Here is a 24,442-nt window from a genome sequence, read left to right as displayed (position 1 = left end):
GGGGGTGTCCCAGACTATTTTGAGAGAGTGAATAAGAAGGGGCATCTGACACCTTGGACAGCTTGCCCTTGTCTTGTGAGCCCCCATCATTCTGCTCTGGTCCTGCCTCTGACTCTTCCTGACGTGTCTCCACCCACCATGCCAGGAGACTGGAGGTCTCCTGAGGGCAGGCTGGGCCCCTCCTCCTCTGTTCTGAGCCTGGATACCTCTGAGTGTGAGGCTCAGCTCTCTTTCTTCCCCATTCCCTTCTGCACTAAAGAGTTCCTTCTTTCTTATCCATTCCTCCCTGTGCCCCACAGCACAGGTCAACACAGCCCCGATGAAGCTGGATTTGGGGGGATGACATCTGAATGACCAGGCCCAGCTCTTCACTGGGCCAAGATTGGCCAGGCCCAGCTCCTCCTTTGCGCCACTACACCCAGTTAATTTTTGTATTTTTAGTAGAGATGGGGTTTCACCATGTTGGCCAGGCTGGTCGCGAACGCCCGACCTCAGGTAATCCACCTGCCTCGGCCTCCCAGTGAATGAATTCCACAGCAGGACTCTATGGTTTTCATCTCAGAGTATCTGGGTCCTTTCTTCTCGATTCTTCCCTCTGACTCAGGGCCCAGGCTTTCTGGGAATGGAGGGGAGGGGAAGGGCGGCATGCAGGGAGCTGACCGTGGGGTTATTTCTGACCCTGGAGTCATCAGCTTCCCAGTCACAGATGGAGTGGCGGCGGGGGCCGGCGGGGGCGGTCACACCTGCCTCCTCCTTTGTTTACCAGGACCTGACGGGCCCAGGAGGCCCAAGAGATCCTGGCAGTCAGACCAGTGTGGTGAAGGATGTCAGGGGACCATCCACAAAAAACTCGAAAGAGGTGTTTTGTCCTAGGTGGGCCTGGCCCAGGCTCCATGCCTGTGGGTATGCAGGTGCATTCTGTGGCCTGGCACATGAGGTCTTCCTTCTGACTCCCCAAATGCCCTCTGGTACCCGGAGGTGATGCCAGACATTGCTCACTTTTTCCATGTAATCATCGTCAGTCCTGCAGCGTCAGCTGGGATGGGGGTGAGGACATCTGGGAACCCCCTCTTCCTGGTCTCCCTCCCTCCTGTCTCTTCCCCTGCTCTTTTCTAACCCTCTGCCTGTCCCCCAGGCTCCTGGCTGTCTCTAGGAAGGGCAGGGAGACCGATGTACCAGTGTTTCAGGGAAAGGGCAGCCTTAGGTCTCTCAGCATTTCTCCTGGGAGGAGCTTTCTCCCTGTGGATACTGAAATTTCTTACTTTCTAGGATAGTTTTGAGAATTGAAGTAATTATTCTATGGAAAGAGTTCCTCCAGCCAGGCACGGTGGCTCACGCCTGTAATCTGAGCACGCTTTGGCAGGCTGAGGCTGGTGGATCACTTGAGGTCAGGAGTTGGAGACCAGCCTGACCAACATGGTGAAACCTTGTCTCTACTAAAAATATAAAAAATTAGCTGGGTGTGGTGGCACACACCTGTAATCCCAACTACTTGGGAGGCTGAGGCAGGAAAATTGAACCTGGGAGGCAGAAGATGCAGCGAGCTGGGATCGCACCCCTGCACTCTAGCCTGGGCGATACAGTGAGACTCTGTCTCAAAAAAAAAAAAAAAAGTGCCTGAGAGTACTTAGCACATAGCCTATGCTTTAGAAGAGCCAGTTATTATACTGTTTATAATATAAAAAAAGAAAAGCCCCTAGGTGGAACTCACTTTTGTACTCACCTCCTGTGATAACTCATGGGAGAAATTCCTCAGGCCTCAATATTAGGAAAGAGGCTCTTCCTGAGCACTTGGTTTCTTTGCATCTAGTACAGCTGTGCTGTCCAATAGAGTTGCCACTAGCCAAATGAGGCTATTTAAATTTAAGTACATTAAAATGAAATAAAATAAAAACTCAGTTATTTCACTACACTAGCCATATTTGAAGTGCTCCATAGAGACAAGTGGCTAGCAACTATTATATTGATTTTGTTTGTTTGCTTGTTTGTTTTTGAGACGGAGTTTCACTCTGTCACCCAGGCTGGAGTGCAGTGGCGCGATCTCTGCTCACTGCAACCTCCACCTCCCGGGTTCAAGCGATTCTCCTGCCTTAGCCACCCGAGTAGCTGGGATTACAGGTTTGTGCCACCCTGCCCAGCTAATTTTTGTATTTTTAATAGAGACGGGGTTTCACCATGTTGCCCAGGCTGGTCTCAAACTCCTGACCTCAGGTGATCCACCTGCCTCGGCCTCCCAAATTACTGGGATTACAGGCGTGAGCCACTGCCCCCAGCCTGAAACTGTTATATTGAATAGTGCAGAATGTTTCCATTATTTCAGAAAGTTCTACGGATAGTGCTGTTATAGATGTTAAAATAAATAAGAAAATAAATTTTTCTGGAAGGAGAATTGTCAATAGAATAAACAATTTTTATGACATACGGTGTTTCTCTTTGACTTGGCTGCTAGGAAACTCAGAGCTAAATTTTTAATCTAGCAAGTAGACTTTATGGTCCAAATCCTGTGTAATGAGGGTGATCAACTTTTTGTTGTCTGTCTCTGAGGAGTTTTGCAAGACAAGGGACTTTCAGTTTTAAAACTGGAAAAGTTCTAACAAAACCAGGAAAAGCTAGTCGCTCTATGTGTAATGATCGAATGATATCACATCATCACGGTATTGATTATGAGGCTGTCAAGGTAGTAAACTAGGCATTATTTACTGGGGTACCTTTAGTGGTATTAAGAAGGTAAACTGAGGCACAATAAATTTTTTAAGAGTTTATTTGTGCAAACAACAATTTTTGAATCAGGCAGTCCCAAACCAGAAGTGGCTTGGGAACTCTACTGAGGGAGCACAAGCAGGAGGTTTTTATAAGACAGATACAGAAGTAAAGCAAATATAATATTTGATTGGTTACAGTTATACAGTTGCCTTATTTGATCTATCCCATTGGAAGGTCCCTGGTTATATAATTATTTGTGCTGGCTGCTTCTCATTAGTTGCACTTAAGTTTTATTTTTCTTTAATATAGGCATTTACAAGAAATAGCTCAAGGGCAGGCATGGTGACTCACACCTGTAATCTGAGCACTTTGGGAGGCTGAGGTGGGAGGATCACTTGACCCCAGGAGTTGGAGACCAGCTTGGGCAACATAGCAAGACCTCGTCTCTACAAAAAATAAAAGAAAATATTAGCTGAGTGTGGTGGTGTGCACTTGTTGTCCCAGCTACATGGGAGGCTGAAGTAGGAGAATCGCTTAAGCCAGAGAGGTAGAGGCTGCAGTGAGCCGTGATTATGCCACTGCATTCCAGGCGAGGTGGCAAAGTGAGATCCTGTCTCAAAAAAAAGAAAAGAAAAAAGAAAGAAAGAAGGAAGGAAGGAAGGAAAAGGAAGGAAGGAAGGAAAAAGAAAGAAAGAAAATGAAAGAAAGGAAGAAAGGAAGGAAGGAAGGAAAAGGAAGGAAGGAAGGAAAAAGAAAGAAAGAAAAAGAAAGAAAGGAAGAAAGGAAGGAAGGAAGGAAAGAAGAAAGGAAGAGCTCCAGTTTTGCATATGTCTGCAAATCAAGCAAGGTCAAGGTCCCTTACAAGACCTAACTTGTTTTGCCTGCTCAAAGATGCTTCAGGTCTGAGCTCCATTTTAACTTACTTTAACAGTGGAGATACTGTGCATCTATTTCTTTAAGCTCTCTCAAATCATTTTGGGAATGAGGCTGGAAATAAATAAATATACTGAGGTTGAACAGCTGATCTTTGTCAACAGGCAGAGAGGTGCTCGGGGAGGGGGTGTGAGGGAAGGGTTTTTCCCTTCCAGCTATCGCAGTCCTCTCTTTGGGAGCCTACTGGTTCTTTGGGTCCAGGGCATCATCTCCTACCAGCCCCTCCCTCCAAGTGGGGCTCCATCAAAGTTGGGTTGGGGCAGAAATTCACGCATAAATCATGAAGGAGCTGAGTAAGTAGCTGGCAGTTGACTCACTTCAAGTTTCAGGAGAGACGGGATTCAAGAATGATAGGAGCCAGACTGCTTGAGGCTGAATCCTACCTGTGACACTTAATAGCTGTGCAACTCCTGGCTACCCTGGCACTGGCTGGCAGTCCTGGCTTCCTGCTGGCTGGGAAACAGGCACTGGTGCCAGGAGGACAGCTTGGGCAGCCAGGCTGGCTCTTTTCCAAGCCTGCAGGGGATGGGTCTGCTCAGCCTCTTGATACCAGAGAAGAATCATCTGAAGCCAGAGAAGGGATTTTCTGCTCTGGGGTCAGCAGATTCGAGGGGAGAGTCTCCACCCTCCTGCCATGGGAATATCATGGCTACCGTGTGAGAGGAAACAGAGCATGGCGTTTGAGAGAGTGGGAGCTGGTGTCAGATGGCCTCAGATCAAATTGCCAGTCTGTCTCTTACTATTTATTTGACCTCTGAGAGTCTTTCAGCTCTCTGTACCTTAATGTCTGTATTTAGGTTATTCCAAGAGCAGAATCTGAGATGAGCATTTGAGTGCAAGTGATTTAACTGGGAGAGGATCCCAGGAATGTAGTGAGGGTAGAGACGTGAGTAAGGGAAGGGATGAAAGCAGGTTACCTCTGTAAACAAGTGGGGCTTAATCTCCTAATTTCCTTTTCAGGTAGTTCATTGTTAGAGTATAGAAACACAACTGATTTTCATATGTCGATTTTGTATCCCGCGACTTTACTGAGTTTTCATCATTAGTTCTAACAGTTTTTTAAATGGAGCCTTTAAGAGTTTTCTATATGTAAGAATCTGCAAATAGGGACAGTTTTACTTTTCTGATTTGATTAACTTTTATTCTTTTTCTTGCCTAATTGTTCTGGCTAGGACTTCGGTACTGTGTCTACTCAATATAGAAGTGGTGAGAGGGAGCGTACCTGCCTTGTTACTAAATTTAGAGGAAAAGTTTTTAGTTTTTCACTGCTGAGTATGAAGTTAGCTGTGGGCTTTTCATATACAGCTATTAGTATGTTGATGTTCCTTCCTTCTATTCCTAGTTAGGATGTACCTTCCTTCTATTCCTAGTTTTTTGACTGCTTAAGCAATAAACTAGGAATAGACTGCTTAAGCAGTCAATAAACTAGGAATAGAAGGTGTCAAATGCCTTTTCTTCTTTCTTTCTTGCTTTCTTGCTTTCTTGCTTTCTTGCTTTCTTGCTTTCTTGCTTTCTTTCTTTCTTTCTTTCTTTCTTTCTTTCTTTCTTTCTTTCTTTCTTTCTTTCTTTCATCGAGTCTCACTCCATCACCCAGGCTGGAGTGCAGTGGCATGATCTTGGCTCACCGCAGCCTCCAAGCCTCCACCTCCCGGGTTCAAGTGATTCTCCTGCCTCAGCCTCCCAAGTAGCTGGGATTACAGGTGTACTCCACCACACCTGGCTAATTTTTCTATTTTTTTCAGTAGAGGTGGGGTTTCACCATGTTGGCCAGGTTGGTCTCAAACTCCTGGCCTGAAGTGATCCACCAGCCTCCCGCTTCCAAAGTGCTGGGATTACAGGGGTGAGCCACCAGGCTCGGCAGTCAAATGCTTTTTCTAAGTCAACTGAGATGATCGTGTGATTTTATCCTTTATTATGTTACAGTGGTGTATAATATTATTTGATTTTTGTGGGTCAAACCATTCTTGTTTCCTAGGGATAGATTCCACTTCATCATGAAACTGAGTTTAATCTCACTTGAGACTCTCTGAGAGATGGGGGTAGTGCATACCTCACTTGGGGTGAGGAAAGTGAGTGCTATGGTTAGAATATTTGTCCCCTCTAAAACTCAAGTTGAAATTTAAGCCCTAATTTGGCAGTACTGAAACTTGGCAGCCTTTAAGAGGTGATTGGGTCATAAGGGTTCTGCCATTCGTGGATTAATAGATTATATTAGTAGATTAATGGATTAATGGGTTGTCATGGGCGTGGGACTGATGGCTTTATTAGAACAGCAAGAGACACCTAAGCGAGCACTCTCAGCCCCCTGGCCATATGATGCCCTGAGCTGCCTTGGGATTCTGCAGAGAGTCCCCACCAGCAAGAAGGTCCTTACCAAATGCCATCCCTCAACCTTTGACTGCTTGCCTTCCATAACTATAGGAAGTAAATTTCTTTTCTTCATAAATGACCCAGTTTCAGTTATTCTGCTATGAGCAACAGAAAATGGACTAAGACAATGGGGTATTTGTCTACCAACCCTCACCTCCCATTGGTTGGGTGCTATTTCAGGAAGTGCTATCTGCCTCCTCTTCCCCTGTACTTCTTGCCTGCTCCTCAGGCAGAGAGAAGATGCAAGTATTTGAAGTAGGAAGCTCTTACAGGAACTGTCTATGGAAGTTACAGGTGACCCCAAGTGGGGCAAGGTAGTATGGGGCACGGGCAGCCTATGCTATGTTAGTTTCCCGTATCTGTGAGATGAGGGAGATAATAACAGGCCCATGTCATGGGGTTGCTTTGAAGATTTGGGCCAGTGCTGTTGGGTAGAAAAATAATGCAATTTGTCTAAATAATATAAGCCAAATAGTGTGAGAGAGAACCATATAAGTCATTTAAAATTTTCTAGTAGCCACATTAAAAAAAGTGAAAAAAAGAGATGAAATGAATTTTAATATTTTATTTGACCTAGATTTCCAAAGTATCATTTGTACATAAATTAATATAAAATTATTAATGAGATATTTTGAATTATTTTTGAAATCCAGTGTATATTTTATATTTATAGTATATCTTAATTCAGACACTAAATTTTCATCAGAAACACTTTATCTGACCAGGCATGGTGGTGCACGCTTGTAATCCCAGCACTTCGTGAGGCCTAGGGTGGTGGATTTCTTGAGCACAGGAGTTTGAGACCAGCCTGGACAATGCGGCAAAACTCTGTCTCTACTAAGATTAGCCAGGAGTGGTGGCACATACTTGCAGTCCCAGCTCCTTGGGAAGCTGAGGTGGGAGGATCACTTGAGCCTGGGAGGTCAAGGCTGTAGTGAGTTGAGATGGCACCACTGTACTCCAGTCTGGGTGACAGTGAGACCCTGTCTCAAACAACAGCAACAACGAGAAAAACCACTTGATCTATATTTAATAAAATGTATTGCTGAAAAGTAGATTCTCAAGTTGTTCAAGCACACTTAAAATTTTCTAGTAACTTAATTATCAGTTTTAAAATTTGAGTGAATTAAATAAAACTAAAGAAGCCATTTGTGCATTTTGCATTTTGTTACCCTTGTTATAATTCAAGTGCTCAGTAGCCACATGTGGTGAGTGGCGACTATATTGGACAGCATAGATGTAGAGGGTTAATCCCTGTGAGGTGTTTAGGGCAGATAGTTGGCTTATATCAGCTCTGGCTGGCTCTGCACACTGAGAGAGGCTGAAAGGTGCTGGGGCAAGTGCTGGCCTGGAAGTCAGGAGTCCTCAGTCCTAGCCCCACTACTGCCCTGACAACCCCTCTTAATTTTCCCCATCTGTGAAATGTATAAGATAACAGTCAATGGTATTTAAAGTCTTCTCTGGGTCAAAAATCTCATTGACAGGGAAAGATTGAATCCAAATTCCTATTTTCCAATTCAAAAACCTAAGGCCCAGCAAAGAAAAGCGATTTGTTTATGGTTAACAGCCACAGGGAAGGTAAAAGTGCTAACATTTAGTTCACTTTTCTTGGCTTAGAACACCTTTCCCAGAGCTGCCAATGTTCAAATCCCTCCCTCCTTTAATATCCAGCTCCAGTGTTCTGAGCTCCTTTTGCATGTGCTTGACCTCATGCAATCCTCACAGAAGCCCTGTGAGAAAGTTATTTGTGCCCATTTTACAGGTGAGGAAACAAAGGCTCAGCGAAGTTGCGTTGAGATGTTAAAGTGATACAGTAAGGGAGAGGCACATCAAGGACTAGAACTTAGGTTTCCTGAACCCTTGAACAGGGTGGCAGGTATACTTCTATAGCGCCCAGGGATACCTTGTGAGGAGGGATGTAATGGGGGATGAAACAGGCCTAAGTCTCTCCAAGGACCTGGTCCAACTCTGCCTGGGTGGGGCTGCAGAAAGCTCAGAGATGGCTGCCCCTTAGTCCTTGAGCTTGCAGAACTGTCATCAGCCATGCAGCACACAGTCTTGGGGACCCAGAACACTTTTTGCTAGGAAGATGTGTGGTTGGCAGCCTTTGTCAATTCTCCTGGGGTTGGGGGCCCTGTCGCTTGACCTTGTTAGCATCCCCTGCTCCTCTGTTCCTCCCCAACACTTACTGATGCCCTACTGGGAGCAGGCCTCTGCTGGAGGATTTCCAGGGCACACCAGCTTGTCAGCTGTGGAGCCTTCCCTAGAACCTCCCAGTCTAGTGGGAAACTGACATGGTGGGAACAGAAGTACCAACTGGGTGTTGGGGGGCCCAGTGAGACGCAAACTCCATCCAGGGTGGTTTTATGCAAGAGGCAGCCTGTGAACTGAGCCCCCCAAATGAGATACTTGATGGGTGGAGATGGTGGGTATTGTGCACTAAATTTTCTTCCCCTCCCCCAATTCATATGTGGAAGCCCCAGTACCTTGAAATGTGACTTTATTTGGAGATAGGCCTTTAAAAGAGGTAATTAAGGTTAAATGAAGTCATAAAAGTGTGGCCATAGCCCTGTTGGGCTATGAGAAGAAACACCAGGGATGTACATGCACAAAGGGAGGGCAATGTAGGAACACAGTGAGAAGGCGGCTGTCTGCAGGCCAGGGAGAGAGACCTCACCAGAAACAAACCCTGCTGACACCTTCATCTTGGACTTTCAGCCTCCAGAACTGTGAGAACAGAAATGTCTGTTTAAAAGCCATCCAGTCTGTGGTATTTTGTTACGGCAGCTTTGGCCAACGAATACAGTAGGGAACAGCATTTAGGTAGGAGGTATGGCCTAAGTATGGACAGGTAGGAGGAAAATCTGGGTAAGCACAGGATGAAGACAGGGATATTGAGACAGGAACCCAGAGGGCATGCGGTCAAATTTTGTTCATTTCTGCCCCCCTAGCAATGCTGAGTACAGGTTAGTTGTGGAGCAGATAGCAAATGACTGATGAACGAGGGTCTGGTCAGACTTCCAAAGATGGCCCCTCAAAAGTTTTCCCAAGCTGGTGGCAGAAGACAAATGCGAAGAGCGATTTGAAGCGTGAGGGGAATTTGCCGCACCATTGCTGACTTGAACTTGGAAGGATCACAGGAGAAGGACTGTGGGTGGCTGCAAGGAGCCAGGAGAGGCTAACAGCCTCAAGAAAACAGGAACCTCAGTCCTGGAAACTCAGGAAATTGAATCCTTTCCCTAACATGAATGAGCTTGGAAGACTTCTCTTCAGTTTCCAGATGAGAACACAGCACAGGTTCAGCCTTGGAAACCTTGAGCAGAGAACCCAGCCGTGTCTGTAGGACCTCTGAGCTTCAGAACTGTGAGTGGAAACATCCTTTTAAACTGATAATTTTATGGTATTTTGCTACACAGCAATAGATAAGGAACACAGACTGGAAACTGGAGAACTTGAGGGCAGGCAGGAGGCCACGCCGCCCACTGGTCATAGTGTTCTTAGTGGAAAGCAATCACAGGTCACGCAGGCGGCCCCTGAGGGGGGTCTGGCCTGAGCACTGTCCACTCAGTTGCTGGCTAGGGACCCGAGGCAGCTGTGCTCAGTGCCCCCAGGTCACCAGGGAACTTCAGAGCATCTCAGAATCAAGAAATCCTGATCTGGCAAAGTCGGAGCAGGAAGATTCCTTCATTTTTTTATTTCCCCCTTTTACACATGGGGAAGCCGAGGCTTGGAATAAAGTCTGGACCCTGCAGAGCAGTGAAAAGAGCCTGTTTCAGACAGTTTTCCTTTGGGACCCCAGCTCCACTACTTCCCAGCCCTACAACCTTGGACAATTGTGTCAGCTATCTGAGCCTGCTCCTGGCCAGGTACAGGGGCTCACGCCTGTAATCTCAACACTTTGGGAGGCAGAGGTGGGCAGATCACCTGAGGTCAGGAGTTTGAGACTAGCCTGGCCAACATGGTGATACCCCATCTCTACTAAAAATACAAAAATTAGCCGGGCATGGTGGCAGGCGGCTGTAATCCCAGCTACTCAGGAGGCTGAGGCAGGAGAATTGCTTGAGCCAGAGGTTGCAGTGAGCTGAGATCATACCAATGCACTCCAGCCTGGGTGATAGAGCAAGACTCTGTCTCAAAAAAATAAAAATAATAAAATGAACTTGTTTCTTTGTCTCTGCAGTGGGGATGAGACACATTGGACATGAGAAGATGAGGGAAGGAGGTTCTGGGCAAAGGGAAGAGAGTGGGCAAAGGCACAGAGGCTTGGATGGTGTGACGTGTGCAGTGTGCTTTGAAGGCAGGATGGATGGGCAGAGGTAGAGCGTGGTCTTGGAGAGCATGGAGCCAAGTTGTGAAAACTGAATGGCAGGCGTGGAGTTTGGGTCCCATCCTGAAGGGTTTTAATCAGGGGCAAGTTGAAGTACAGAGTTTGTTAGAGTCAGTCCACAGGCGAGGAGACAGGGCATGGAATCTGTCCCAGCAGTCCAGGTTCCATGTGATGAGGATCTGATGGTGTCAGATGAGGGAGAGGAGGGACTGTCTGAGGGCTGCCCAGCAGTCAGAGTCCACAGAACCTAAATGGGCTAAAATATGCTAAAGTGCTTGGTGTACTGTTTGATGCAACTTCTGAAAACCATCTAGTGACCCTGGAGGTGAGGAAGGGAAAACTCTGGGCTGATACACGGCTGTCTGGATAAGTGAGTGGGGGATGCATAAGTGGGGGTAGTGGGAATGGGAGAAGGGGCAGGGTGGTTGGTGGTGTGTGGAGACCATAGGCTGACTTTGGACAAGATAAGCATTAAATGTCGGGCTGTCCCAGTCACAGCTGGCTTTCTGGGGACCAGGCAATCAGATGTGGAGCTCAAGACAGAAGACTGGGCTGGCAAGTGTTTGTGTGCAGATGGGGATTGAGGCTGTGAGGGGAGCAGCACTCGTGGGGGTCTGTGAAGAGAAGTGGGCTTAGGTTCAGATGTGGGAGAAGGACTTTAGAGAAGCAGCAGCCAGAGAGGGAGGGAGAAAACCTGGAGAAGAGTTGGTCATGGAGGATGCTAAGGGAAAAGCATATTTGAGTAGGGAGGAGAGCACCACTGTCTGGGGCTACACAGAGTTGTGGTAAGATAAGCAGGCAGGATGGGCTGCTGGTTCAGCAAGGATGCCCCTGAGCACTTTGACAGAACAGTGACAGTGAGGAGGCACAGCCAGGTGGCAGGGCTGAGGAGGGCCGTGAGGCTGTAGAGATACCAGGAGGGAGGCTTCTGTTCAGCAGCTCCTCTGGTCCTCAGAGCTCTCATTGATCAAATAGGAATCAACACAGGGGTCGGAATTCCTGTTAAAAAGAAAAAAATCAATCAGCCATTGGGGGGCCGGGCCAGGTGGCTCACCCCTGTAATCCCAGCACTTTGGGAGGCTGAGGATCACTTGAGCCCAGGAGTTCGAGACCAGCCTGGGCAACAAAGCGAGACCCCCGTCTCTACAAAATAAATAAAATTAGCTGGGCGTGGTGGCACACGCCTGTGGTCCCAGCTACTTGGGAGGCTGAAGCGTGAGGATCGCTTGAGCCCAGGCGGTCAAGGCTGCAGTGAGCTGAGATTGCACTACTGCATTGCACCCTGGACAACAGAGCGAGACCCTGTTTCAAAACAAATAAATAAATAAATAAATACATAAATACATAAGAAACCAGCCATTGGGAGAGTGCCTTATAAACTGAGAGTGACTTGAGGCAAGGGGTGCGTAGTCCCAAAGACATGGTGCCTTTGAAATGGCTAGCAATACCGTAGTGCCCAGAAGGTGGCAGCACCTCATCAAGCCGCACTTCATCTAGCGGGACTAAGCAGGTATTTAATTTATTTTATTCTACAAGATTTCTTTGTACTCTTTGTACAGCTGCTATGTATTAGACTCTGGGCTAAGCACTGGAGATTATTGTATATGTACATACCTAATAAAAAATCTAATATATTAATATAAAATATGTATAAAATTATATATATGTACATAACAAAACTTCTAGGAAGCCTACATTTTAGTTGAAGAGGCAGTTAACACAAATAAGTGAATTATCTTCGCAACTGTCAACTAACTCTCCAAATTCTAAGGCTTTATCTTCTCCAGGTTAGAGAGAAGTCCTTCTAGACTGTGTGACATATATCCCCTCCTCCTAGAACAAAATGTACTGAGCAGAACTTGAGTTCAAATACTGGGTCCACCAGGAAGTGAGAGTGTTTGCCTATCCACGGGACATATTAGATGAATTTTCCAAAGATGGTCACTCCAATATGTCCCACCTCATATGTTATGCGTATAATGTGATTTTGATACTCTTTCAATTGAGAGAAAGAGGTCTTTGTGCCATCCCCTTGAATCCAGGCTGGCTTATGACTTCAGTGGCAGGACACTTTGTGACTTCTGAGGCTGGGTCATAGAAGGCAATACAGCCTCCATCTCTGATGACATTGGAACCCAGCCACCATGCTGTGAGGAAGCCCAGGCATCCTGTGGAGAGATTATGTGGGAGAGAACCAAGGCCCCCAGGCCACAGCATTGGCTGAGCTCCCAGCCAACAGCCAGCATCAACTTGTGGATATTCTTGGAAGCAGATATTCCAGTCTCAAGATGCGTTGTCCCAGCTGATACCACATTGAGCAGAGATGAGCTGTTCCTGATTGTTTAACTGTAAGCAAAATAAATGATTTTCATTATTTTAAGCCATTTAAGTTTTAGAGTGGTTTGTTATGCTGCAATAGATAGAGATAATTCATTAATTAATATTTATGAGTGCCCACTCTGTGCTGGGCACTCTTTGCTAAGAGCTGGGGATGTATGGTAAACAGGACAGACAGTCTGTGCTATTATGGAATTTACTGCCTGGGTGGGAAAATGGATTGTGATCAAAGTAAACTAATTTGCTGGCTAACCTAAACTTGAAGCTGTGACAAGGTTCCCAGTCTCCAGGCCCCTGGCCTTTTTGACCTTATCTCCAAGTATATTGCATATACAAATACCCTCCCTTTCCTCAGAGTCATTGTGACTCTCCAATGGGATAATAGCTATTAAATGCACACACAGAGAAGCATGGGACTAAGAGTGAAGCTAGAAAGATGATTTCTTAAAGGAAAGCATTGTTCTTCCCCTCCCCTCAAGTTTGTTAGGGGTCTTCAAGAGAGCCATTGGGAGAGCTTGGCCTGGGTCCCTCGAGCTGACTGGGGGGCAAGAGTGAAGAGAACTGCCAGGGTCTCCTGCGAGCCCACTCAAGAGGATGCTGGCAGGGCAAGGACCTATGCGGGCGGGGAAGCCATCGTAAGCAGTTGGCTGGAGATTGTGTCGCTCTAGTCAGGGAATGGTGCACCTGTAGGATGGTGTCTCCAGTGCACCCACCAGAGCACCCCACAAGAGAAAGAGCCAGCATTTGGACATCTGACCCACCCAGAGGGCACCAGCAACACTTTTCTGCCACTCTATCTCTCCTCTCTCTCCTTATCCAACTCTTGATGAGTCAGGAGTGGCATCATGAGTGGGTAAAGAGGAATGAGGAGTAGGGGAAGAAATAGTGCGTAAGCCAGCTGCACTTCCCTTCCTCACCAAGTTTCCAAGCTGAGCCAGGGCAGCCTTCCATGTACCCACCTCGTCCATATCCCCAGCCTGCCCAGCTTGTACTCCAGCTTTTTTGACCTCTCCAGGTCAAAACTCAAGGGATGGGGCAGGGATACAAGTAAAGGGCAGGAAAGAGATTGAATGCTGGGACTTCCCTAACGCATCGCTCCTGGAGTTGGCACGTGGCTCTTTCTATCGTGGGTGTTTTGAAGGTTCTTTGGGGATGTCCATGCCCCATACCCCCTGAAGTTACTGACACAAGTGATGTACTTTCCAGCCTTCTCCTGACAACTCCCATTCAACCCCTGGTCCTAGGAGATCATCTCTACAAATCAGTTGGGCTCCTATAGGCCCTCCAGGCAGCCCCTGTGGGCAAATCCTTTTAAGACATCTCTCTCCATCTCAATGTACCCGGGACCGAGTATTCTCTATTCAAACATTCCATCTCGCTTCCAGGACCTGTGTGGTTCTCTTTTCTATGTTCATCACTGAGGACAGACTATTATGCTTTAGGCCTGGGAGGGTGGACAAAGACAGGGGAGTTTACGGATGTACCTTGGATCTGCAGTCTGGGATGTTCACACATATGCACTTCATGGTGCAGAACAGAACCAGGGAAGAGAGGAAAAGGGGCATGAGGCCAGGGATCCATTTATTCTCTCGCCTCTGTCTGTAAATGTTACAGACATGTGAGATAGGAGAGGAGGCTAAGATGTCCCCAGCAGCCCAGCAGTGGAAACAGCAGGTGCTAAGAGCCTGAAGTGAGAGAGAACACTGTGCATTCTGGGGACAGGAAAGGGAGGGAAAGAGAGAGTGCTATGAGTCTCAGTAGGGGATGGAGGTGGACAGGTGGGGTGGGTGCATCACACAGAGCACTGTGAGCCTCGGCAAAGACTTTGATCTTATACCAGAGTAGTGAGAAGTCTTGGAGTGGTTTAAACAGGTTAACAGTGTAAGCAGACTGCATTTTAGAGAGACCTCTTTTGCTGCTTTGCGACTTGGTGGTGGGGGTGTTGGGGGGAAGACACAAAGAGTAGAAGCCCAAGGAAGAGTTGGGGTATTGATGTCATATTGAGACATAAGAAGTGATGACCCGAGCTAGGGCAGGGCTTCTGGAGATGGTATCATGGACCATCAGACACCTCAGGCTGCCTCTGGGCCCACACCAGCTTCCCCAAATATAGCCTGGTGGCAGGTGGTGAACTAAAAAGTGAGAACCAATTCAGTCACCATTTTTCTGCAAGTTGCCACTGCATTTCAGAGTGTGTGGCACTTGAATGCATTTTTCTTACTTCTGGAGCTTTGACCAAAATCTCTGAGACAGGAAGAGCCCCTGAAAAGTCGTGTTACATGAAGAATGATTCTGCACCTGCAGGGATCCAAAATGCACTTCAATGGCATAAAGATTATTGTAAGCTAGAAACATCTGAACAAACAGCAGCTGCAGAAGCAAACAAACAAAAAGTACCTAAACTTTGCTGACTTAAGCAGGACTTCCTAAACACTGCTGCCATAAATCCCCTCCCTAGGAAGTTTACTGCCAGAGAAGAGACTAATCATTGTCACCATAATGAGTAATTGCTTAAACAAATGTTATCTGAAACTCCATACCTTCCATTTGTTCTTACATGGAAGTCCTCTCTCCGCCTCCCTTTCTCTTTGTTAAGTGGATATATAAACCCCTATTTTGGGCTGTTTAGACAGCCATATTTATCTGAAGACTCCTTTGAATAAACAAACTTCATCTTTTTTCCCTGTTAATCTGTCTGTGGTTGGTTAATCTGTAGACTCTGAACATAAATAGGTAAAGAAAAAGTGTTTTCTCCCAACACACTTTCCTTTTGCCAACAAGAGTATGGGTGATCGACAAAGATTTTCTATCTGGTACTGGATTTTATCTTCCTGGACTGCCAAAGTTGCTGAATAGCAGAGGGTTGCTTACTCTCTCTTTCTCTCTCTCATGCATGTTAATTGGATTAGAAGAGATGGAGGAAAAGAGACCATATAGGAGACTGCACTGCCAAATGTACTACTAAAGGGTAGCAGAATACTCCACCCCAAAATATGCCACACTGGCATAAGAATTATTTTGAACTGAAGGTAACTAACTGAGAAGAGGCAGACACAAGAAAAGCTCTTTGCCTTCCCCATTTGCCTAAAAACAGGATATAACTTTACAAAGGAGTTCTTCCTCCTCTCCCTGTCAGGAAGAACAAAGACCGACGACAACTTTAGGCCCTCATCAGCCTGAAGGTGGCACCAGAGGAGTCGACATAACAGACTTCACTGACTAGCCTTTATCTACCATACATTTCCCGTATATTTGCTTTCCCACAATTTTCTCCACCTGGAGACTCAAGGTCTTTCTCTTTTGTCTTGACACTTCTCTAAAAATGTATTGTTCCTTGTTGAAGATGCTACGTAGTTGAAGTTCTAAGCCACTTATTTGAGAACTAATCTTTCCCTGAGTATTTTCCATAGATATATAAAATATACATGTTAATACATTTCTCTTTGTTTTTCTCTTGTTAATCTGTCTTTTGTTACAGAGGGTCCCAGGCCAACTAAGAAGGGTAGAGGGGGTCAGGCATGGTAACTCATGCCTGTAATCCCAGCACTTTGGGAGGCTGAGGCGGGTGGACCACCTGAGGTCAGGAGTTCAAGACCAGCCTGACCAATATGGCAAAACTCTGTCTCTACTAAAAACACAAAAATTAGCCAGGTGTGGTGGCAGGTGCCTGTAATCCCAGCTACTCGGGAGGTTGAGACAGGAGAATTGCTTGAACCTGGGAGGTGGAAGTTGCAGTGAGCCAAGATCACCCCACTTCACTCCAGCCTGGGTGGCAGAACAAGACTCCGTCTCAAAAAAAAAAGAAAGGAAGAAAAAGAAGGGTAGAGGGAAAATTATGTTTTGTCCCCTACCTTATTTATATAAATCATTATATTTCCAATTTAGCCACAAACAATGAAGGGCTGGTGTATGCTGTAGAATGGCTGAAAAAAAGGAATGCTTTCTTGTTTTCAAAGTGATAATGGCCAGAAGGGTAGATGAGTTACGCTGGTTTACATTTAGTCTGGCTTAATTGCACTTAAGTAGAATGCTAAATGTCACCAGGTGGCTGATTATATGTTGACTGGACCAAAATCAGATTAATAGCTTCTGTATTAGTCTGCTAGGGTTGTCATAACAAAATACCACAGACTGGGTGGCTAAAACAGCAGACATTTAGTTCTCACAGTTCTAGAGGCTGGGAAGTGCAAGATCAAGGTGCTGACAGATTCAGTTCCTGGTAATGGTGGCCACCATCTCACTGTATGCTCACAGAACCTCTTCTTTGTGTGCATGCAGAGTGAGCTGTGGTCTGTCTTCCTCTTCTTATGAGGACAGTAATCCCATCATGGAGCCCCACCCTTCATGACCTCATCTAAACCTAATTGGTTCCCAAGGGCTCTACCTCCTAATACCATCACTTGGAGCGGGTTGGGGGAGGGTGGTGTTGGGGCTTCAACATATGAGTTTTGGGTGGTCACAAACTATGAGTCCATAACACCTTCTCTATAAATAAAGACTAGTTAAAAAGTATTATAATGAATACAATCCCAAACGTTCATGTTCAAATGTGCTGTTTTTTGTTTTTGGTTTTTTTTTTTTTGCCAGTCTTTTGTTAGATCTTGCCTGGAGACATCAAACCCTCCTTCTTGTTCCTTGCCTGGCAGAAACTCAGTCTGCCCTTGTGAGGACTTATACGTTGAGTTCCTCTGTCAGAAAAATCAAGTGTAGGAAAAAATCTTTGTATTTTAATAGAAAAGAGTGCATCATCTGTAGCACACCTTCCTGCGTTGTAAGATTCTAGGCCTGTACATTGTCTGAGCTATTTTGAAACTCTTTGTAAGTTGTAACTGGTATGTAAATGCTGTACTGTCTGGTTGTGATTTTAACTGACTTCTTCCTCACTGTGGAAAACTCAGTTTTGTCCCCATTTGCAATTTATCTTAATATTCCTTTACTGCATATAAATCTGTTTTTGAGTTTTCCTTTAAACTGGTTATAACACCTGCTTGCTTTTCTCAGATCATATAAGTGAAGTAAATTCTTCAACACGTGCTAATTTTTACATCTGTATGAGAGTCATGATTTTACCTTTTACTGAAAATTATCATTTAACACAGGGAAGCCTTTGGGAAGAAGTGGCAGGACTTGGCTTCCAAAGAAGAATGGACTGAATCTCTGAGCCCTGTGTCTCTCCCCCATTTAGGTTTGTGGCCACGCATTCCTCAACTGCTCAGGCCCTGAGGCATTCATGTCATTCTTGACCCCCATCTCCAACCCTGTATAGGCTAAATAATGTCTCCCCAAAGCTGTCTACATCTAAACCCTGGAAGCTGTGAATGTTTGTTATCTTACACAGCAAAAGGGACCTTGCAGATATGGTTAAATTATGGATTTTGAGATAGGGATGGATTATCCAGGCAGACCCATTGTAACCACAGGGAGGCAGAAGCATCATAGTCAGAAAAAGGAGATTTGAGGATCAAAGCAGGGTTGGAGAGATGTGCTTTGAAAATGGAGAAAGTGGGCATATGCTAAGGAATGCAGGTGGCCTCTAGAAGCTAGAAAAGGGAGGGGAATTCTCCTCTCAGAGCCTCGAGAAGGAACTAGTCTTGCTACTTGATTTTAGCCCCATAAAACTATTTTCAGATTTCCTACCTCCAAAATGGTAAGGGAATAAATTTATGTTGTTTTAAACCAGTAACTTTGGTAATGTGTTACAATAGCAATGGGAAACCAATACAAATGCCATAGCAAATTACATTGGCTTCATCTTCAAAATGTAGCCAGAATCCGACCATTTTTCCCCAGTGCTGCTGTTAGCATTTGGGGCCAAGCCAGTTCCATTCCTTGCCTGGGCTGTTGCAATGGCCTGCATACCGGTCTCCTTGTTTACCCTGACCACCCAGCCTTTTCTGCTCCCTGGATGCAGTATTTGAGTCTCTCAGTATTTGAGTCTCTTGACTGTCTAGGAGGCCCTCTGGCTTTCACACCTGTCACTTTCTCCAATGCTTCAGTAGCCCCCAGCAATGGCCATCCAATTCCATTGTCTTTATAATGACTACTCAATAGTTCACACGGGCCTACTACATTCCACCCACCAGGGCATCCCTTGCCTCCAGATACCATCCTAGTTCACCATGCGTGACAAATTTGACAATTGCACTGCCTCATTTTGCTGGGGCTATTTGTACTTCACCTACAATCAGCAGTAGGGCTCTCCTGGCTAGCCAGCTGGCAAGTAAACAGCTCCAAAATCCCACTGTAAAGAGTTTGCTTTCTGGGACCACTGCTGGTATCAGCTGTTGCAGGTCAGGTTCTCTGGATTCTGACTCAGAGATGCAGATTTGCATGCAGGCAGGTTTTTGGGGAGTGCTCATGAGATCAACACCTGTGGGAGAGGGATGGAAACAGATGGACTCCCGTGGGGAGTGAGGCAGACTGGAAATGCCATGCAGCCACAACCAAGATCACTGCTGGCAATCCCAGAGGGAGCTCTGGAGCTGGGGCAGTGCTTTGGAACTGTCTGCACAGGGCACAAGAAGGCCAGGCCTTTATGACCTACATTCATGAGTCACTGAATGTGGGTTAATTCTGAGAAAGGAGTGCTACTTTTGTTCTGTTTGTTTGTCTTTGTTTTTATTTTTTTCTCCAGATGGAGTCTTGCTCTGTCGCCCAGGCTGGGGTGCAGTGGCGCAATCTCTGCTCACTGCAACCTCCACCTCCCCAGTTCAAGCGATTCTCCTGCCTCAGCCTCCCGAGTAGCTGGGATTACAGGCGTGCACCACCATGCCTGGCTAATTTTTTGTATTTTTAGTAGAGACGGGGTTTCTCCATGTTGGCCAGGCTGGTCTCCAACTCATGACCTCAGGTGATCCACCCACCTTGGCCTCCCAAAGTGCTGAGATTACAGGCGTGAGCCACCACGCCTGGCCAGGAGTGCTACATTGAACAAGGCAGTGCTCTACAGCCATGAGCAGCCCTTAGAGAGGGACTCACCTGAGAGCTTTTGGCCACCAACATTCAGGATGAGTTCTGAAAGGGGTGGGAGGGAGCACGTCTGAGTGCCAAACTGTAGCATCTATCACAGTGAACTTTGATAGAAGTTACGTTACATTTTACCACTATCCTCCTTAAATTCCTCCAATGGCTTAAAATGAAATCCATGGGTAACAGACCCTACATACTCTGGCTACTGATTACCTTCAGAAGTATCTTCTTCTGGCTTATGTGCTGCAGCTATATTAGTCTTCTCTCTTGCCATTTGTTCAACAAATATTTATTGAATATTAACTATGGACCAATGTTCTATATTGGGGCCAGAACTGTGGACCATAAGCTAAATTGTGGGACCGTCTGTTTTTGTAAATAAAGTTTTATTGGAACACAGTGACGCCTATTTGTTTAAGTCTTTTCCATGGCTGCTTTTGTGCTACGACAACAGAGTTGAGTAGAGGCCATACAGCCCCAAAGTCTAAGATATTTACTATTTGATCCTTTACAGAAAAAGTTGACTGACATTTCTTTTAGATCAGTGCTGTCTGATACACACACACACACACACACACACACACACACACACTGCAGATCACAATTTAAGTTTATAAAAAAGAGAAATACATTTTAATGATATATTTTATATAACTCAATATCTACCAAATATTTTAACATATAACCAGTATAACAAATTATCAGTGAGTTATTTTACATTTTTCTTTTAATACGAAGCCCTTAAAATTCCGTGTGTATTTTACACTTATGGTATATTTTGAGGTGGGACAGCCATTTTTCAAGTGCTCGCCACCCACACGTGGTAGTAGCTACAATATTGGATGGTGCAGTTCTAGAAGTCACACAGCAGTGAGTAAAGCTGACCAAATTCCCTGCCGTCATGAAGCTAATATTTCTATGGGACAGAGAGACAATACACAAACAAGTAAAGTGGGTTTTATGCCTGCTGGTGATAAGTGGTGCCCATGACTTCACAGAGAACAAATGGAAGCTTCATATTTAGAGAGACCTTCCTGGACTCTGCCTTGGCTGATCTCATCCCTCCCCTTGGCAGATTTTAATCTGTATGGCTTCCCTGTAATAAAACATAACTATGAATACAACAGCTTTCCGTGAGACCTGCTAGCAAATTATGTAACCTGAGGGTGGTTTTGGGTGGTTTTCCCCCTTAATTACAGTTGGTGTCAGAAGTGAGGGTGGTCTCTTGTGGGGACTGTTCTCTCTAACTGCACAGTTGGCTTAAACTCTTTGGGGAAGGTGATGTGTGAGTAAAGACCAGAAGGAAACGAGGGGACTGGCCAGGAGTCTGTGGCCTGGGGCAGAGTAAGCACAGGGAAGGAGATGCCTTCTTTACTCACTGCAGTAGTTAAACCACTTTACAAATACACCAAATGCTCATGCTTTAAAATTGTAGCATCAGGGTTAAGGTTTAGGTTAACATTGAGGTTAGGGCAAGGGGCTGGAGACTAAGGTGACTTTTAGTGTTTTGTTTAGTCTAGGATTAGAGTCCGGGTGTGGCCAGGATTTAGGCTTTAGTGTTTAATATTCAGTGTTCAGACGTTTATAGTTAAGAGCAGTGTGGTCTCTTGGTCCGCAGCTGTGAAGAGGACACTCCGCAGACTCAGTGCCCACCAGCGGCCTCCCCTGTGTCCCTGTGACCACTGCGGCAAAGGTGGACACATTAAGTGCAAGTCACATCTGATGAAGTACGTCACATTTTTTATGGCACAAAAGTTCATAAATGCTCCACATCAGAAGAAATCAAGAAAAGAAAGAAGACCATCATTTTTTGTCTTAGTGCAGACAAAATGTGCCTCATTGTAGAAGAGGGCAAAGAGATCTCAGCTGGAGATATTGGTGTAACCATAACTGGTCCTTTCAAGCACTTTGTGGGAATGCTTCCTGAAAAAGATTGCTGCTATGCTTTATATGATGCAAGCTTTGAAACGAAGAAATCCAGAAAAGTATTGTTTGTTTGTTTGTTTGTTTTTGTGGGCACCAGAACTACCACCTCTGAAAAGTAAAATGATCTACACAAGCTCTAAGGTGTAATCAAAAAGAAATTTCAAGCAAATGGACCAGAAGATCTCAACTGGGCTTGTATTGCTGAAAAGTTAGATGGGTACTTAATTGCAGCTTTTGAAGGACACTCTGTGTAGGCCATCACTCAGTGCCACAAATGGAAAGCTTCCATGTTTAATGTTATCCACTTGCTATATAAATAAAGCAAACATATGTTTTTAAAAAAGAGAAAACAAGAGTAGTGCTCAGATAGAATGTGTAGCTCATGGAATTCGGTACTGGGAGTCATGTTTAGTTCCTGGTGTGTGCATTTGCTAAACAGGATTCTACGAAACAGCCAAGGATACATACCCTCTTTTAATTAAATAATAGAAGCCAAATGAGCATTGTCTTAGAGTTTGGGGAGAAAATGTGTAACCCTAGAAATTATGCCCATTCGTGTATTATCAATGTGTACAAGTCACAGAAAGACATTTTGGAAAGTATATTGCCCAGGAACTTTTTCTGAAAAGGGTAATATGGCTGAAAGGATTCAGCCAAAAGAAGACTAAATTTAAGTAAAATAAAAATAAATTAAAACAAAGAGAGCTTCTGTAATAAAGAAGCATTTTATGTGAAGAGGCATTTATGTAACTATTGATAACAATGCAACCCAGTTATAAATAGTTAAATCTAAATATTTCTGATAATATGAAAAAGAAAGAGGTTTGATGTGAAAAATTAGTAAGGAATTAAACATACATATTTTTCCAACACTGCGAGTCATATGGGGGGAGAAGTTACAGTGTCCGGAATTTTGATGATCTGAGAGGTAAAGAGTTATTTAAACAAAAATAGTTGTTAGGCTGGGCACAGTGGCTCACGCCTGTAATCCCAACACTTTGGGAGGCTGAGGTGGGCGGATCACTCGAGGTCAGGAGTTCGAGACCAGCCTGGCCAACATGGCGAAACCCCGCCTCTATTAAAAGTACAAAAATTAGTTGGGCATGGTGGTGCGTGCCTGTAATCCCAGCTACTCAGGTGGCTGAGGGAGGAGAATCACTTGAATGTGGGAGGTGGAGGTTGCAGTGAGCAGACTGCGCCACTGCAGTCCAGTCTGGGTGACAGAGCAAGACTGTTTCAAAAGAAACAGTTGTGGAAGTGATAAATGCACAAGGTAAAGACATTTGAACCTGAGGAAAGACGTGCAATTAAGAGTAATGAAAGGTAAACCTTCATCCTGGGCTTTCCCTTCATTGCTTTTCTGAGATGGATTCACTCTTTCCTGCCCTTGTCTTTCTTTGATTTCCTTATTTTGTTGGAATACATCCTAAATACGATGAAAGGTATGTTTATTCTACCATTTTGCTGTATTGGTGATTGAGCTAGGTCTAGAATTCTAGAACTTTAAAGGCTTGCTTTTTATTTTCTAGCCCCCAGGATTGCTGATGGTATTCTGACACCTTTTTTTGTGTGTGTGTGACAACTTTTACTGCTGTTACCATTTTTGTGTGTGTGCCCGAAGACTTTAAGATTGCCTCTTCATTTTTGGTGTTCTGAAACTTTACCATGACGTGTCTAGTTGTAGGTCTTTTTTCCATTCTGCCTATTTAGTAATTGGAGAGGGGAGCTTTGAGTGTCTTCAGTCACCTATGTGAATTAACCCAGCCCTTTACTTCAAATATAAATGGGCCACCATGGACCACCAGACATTTCTGCAAAACCAACAGTAAAATTGAGAAGGACTAGGATGAACAAACAGGAAAAAAACAAAACAAAACAAAACAGATAGCATTAAGGGAACTGAAAGTTGTAAAGTGCTGACTGGTCTCTCTCTAAGTCCATGACCACTGAAACCTCAAGTAGCTCAGAGTGCTGCTCAGCAACTGTCCTTCTTTTCCCCATTCCATCGGCTGCCCTAGGCGATGCCTTTATAGCTTACCTCTTTCAGGCCTCCAGTGCAGCCTCCCCATTCCACCTCAGCTGATTACCTTGCTCCTTACTTTCTCGAGAATTAGAAGTGTCAGAAGAGAATTTTCATGAGCTCCCATTGCCAGATCCACCCAGTCTCCTGACCCAGTACCCACATGCCTTGTCTTCCTTCCTATTTGTCTGCAGTAATTGTCTCTACTCTTAGCTCAGGCTGACTCCTTCCCTGAAGCCCTAGATCCTAACCTCTCTCTGCTTCTTAAGGACATGGCTTCACCATTCTCTGCCTTCTCTCCTGAATCATCATTTCTCCTCTGTCTACTGTATTATTCCCATCTGCAAACATGCTGTTATTTTTCACATCTTAAAAAAACCACAAAAAGCATTTCCACTTTCCCCTCCAGCTACTGCCTTTCATCTCCCATTGTCTCTCTCTCTCTCTCTTTTTTAATTTTTTTTGGGGGGACCAAGTCTCACTCTGTCACCCACTGTCACCCAGGCTGCAGTGCAGTGGCATAAACTTGGCTCACTGCAATCTCTGCCCCATGAGTTCAAGTGATTCTCCTGCCTCAGCCTTCCAATTAGCTGGGACTACAGGCACGCGCCACCATGCTCGGTTAATTTTTGTATTTTTAGTAGAGATGGAATTTCACCATGTTGGCCAGACTGGTCTTGAACTCCTGACCTCAAGTAATCTGCCCACCTCAGCCTCCCAAAGTGCTGAGATTACAGTCTTGAGCCACAGCGCCCACCCCCATTCTCCTTTAATCAAGATTTTGCCTCCACCACTCTACCCAAACAAATCTTGTCAAGTTCAGCAATGACCTCCTTATAACTAGACCCAAAGGTCAA

The 24,442-nt window shown here is 45.2% G+C and overlaps 1 pseudogene; it reads left to right on the top strand.

Annotated features, from left to right (window-relative positions):
- The first annotated feature begins 645 nt into the window (after positions 1 to 645).
- Positions 646 to 21,819, top strand: LOC100599416 (annotated as a pseudogene).
- Positions 21,820 to 24,442: the final 2,623 nt, after the last annotated feature.

The sequence above is a fragment of the Nomascus leucogenys genome, chromosome 4, assembly GCF_006542625.1.
Source record: "Nomascus leucogenys isolate Asia chromosome 4, Asia_NLE_v1, whole genome shotgun sequence".
Lineage (NCBI taxonomy): Eukaryota > Metazoa > Chordata > Mammalia > Primates > Hylobatidae > Nomascus > Nomascus leucogenys.
This window is presented reverse-complemented; position numbering and strand designations above follow the sequence as displayed.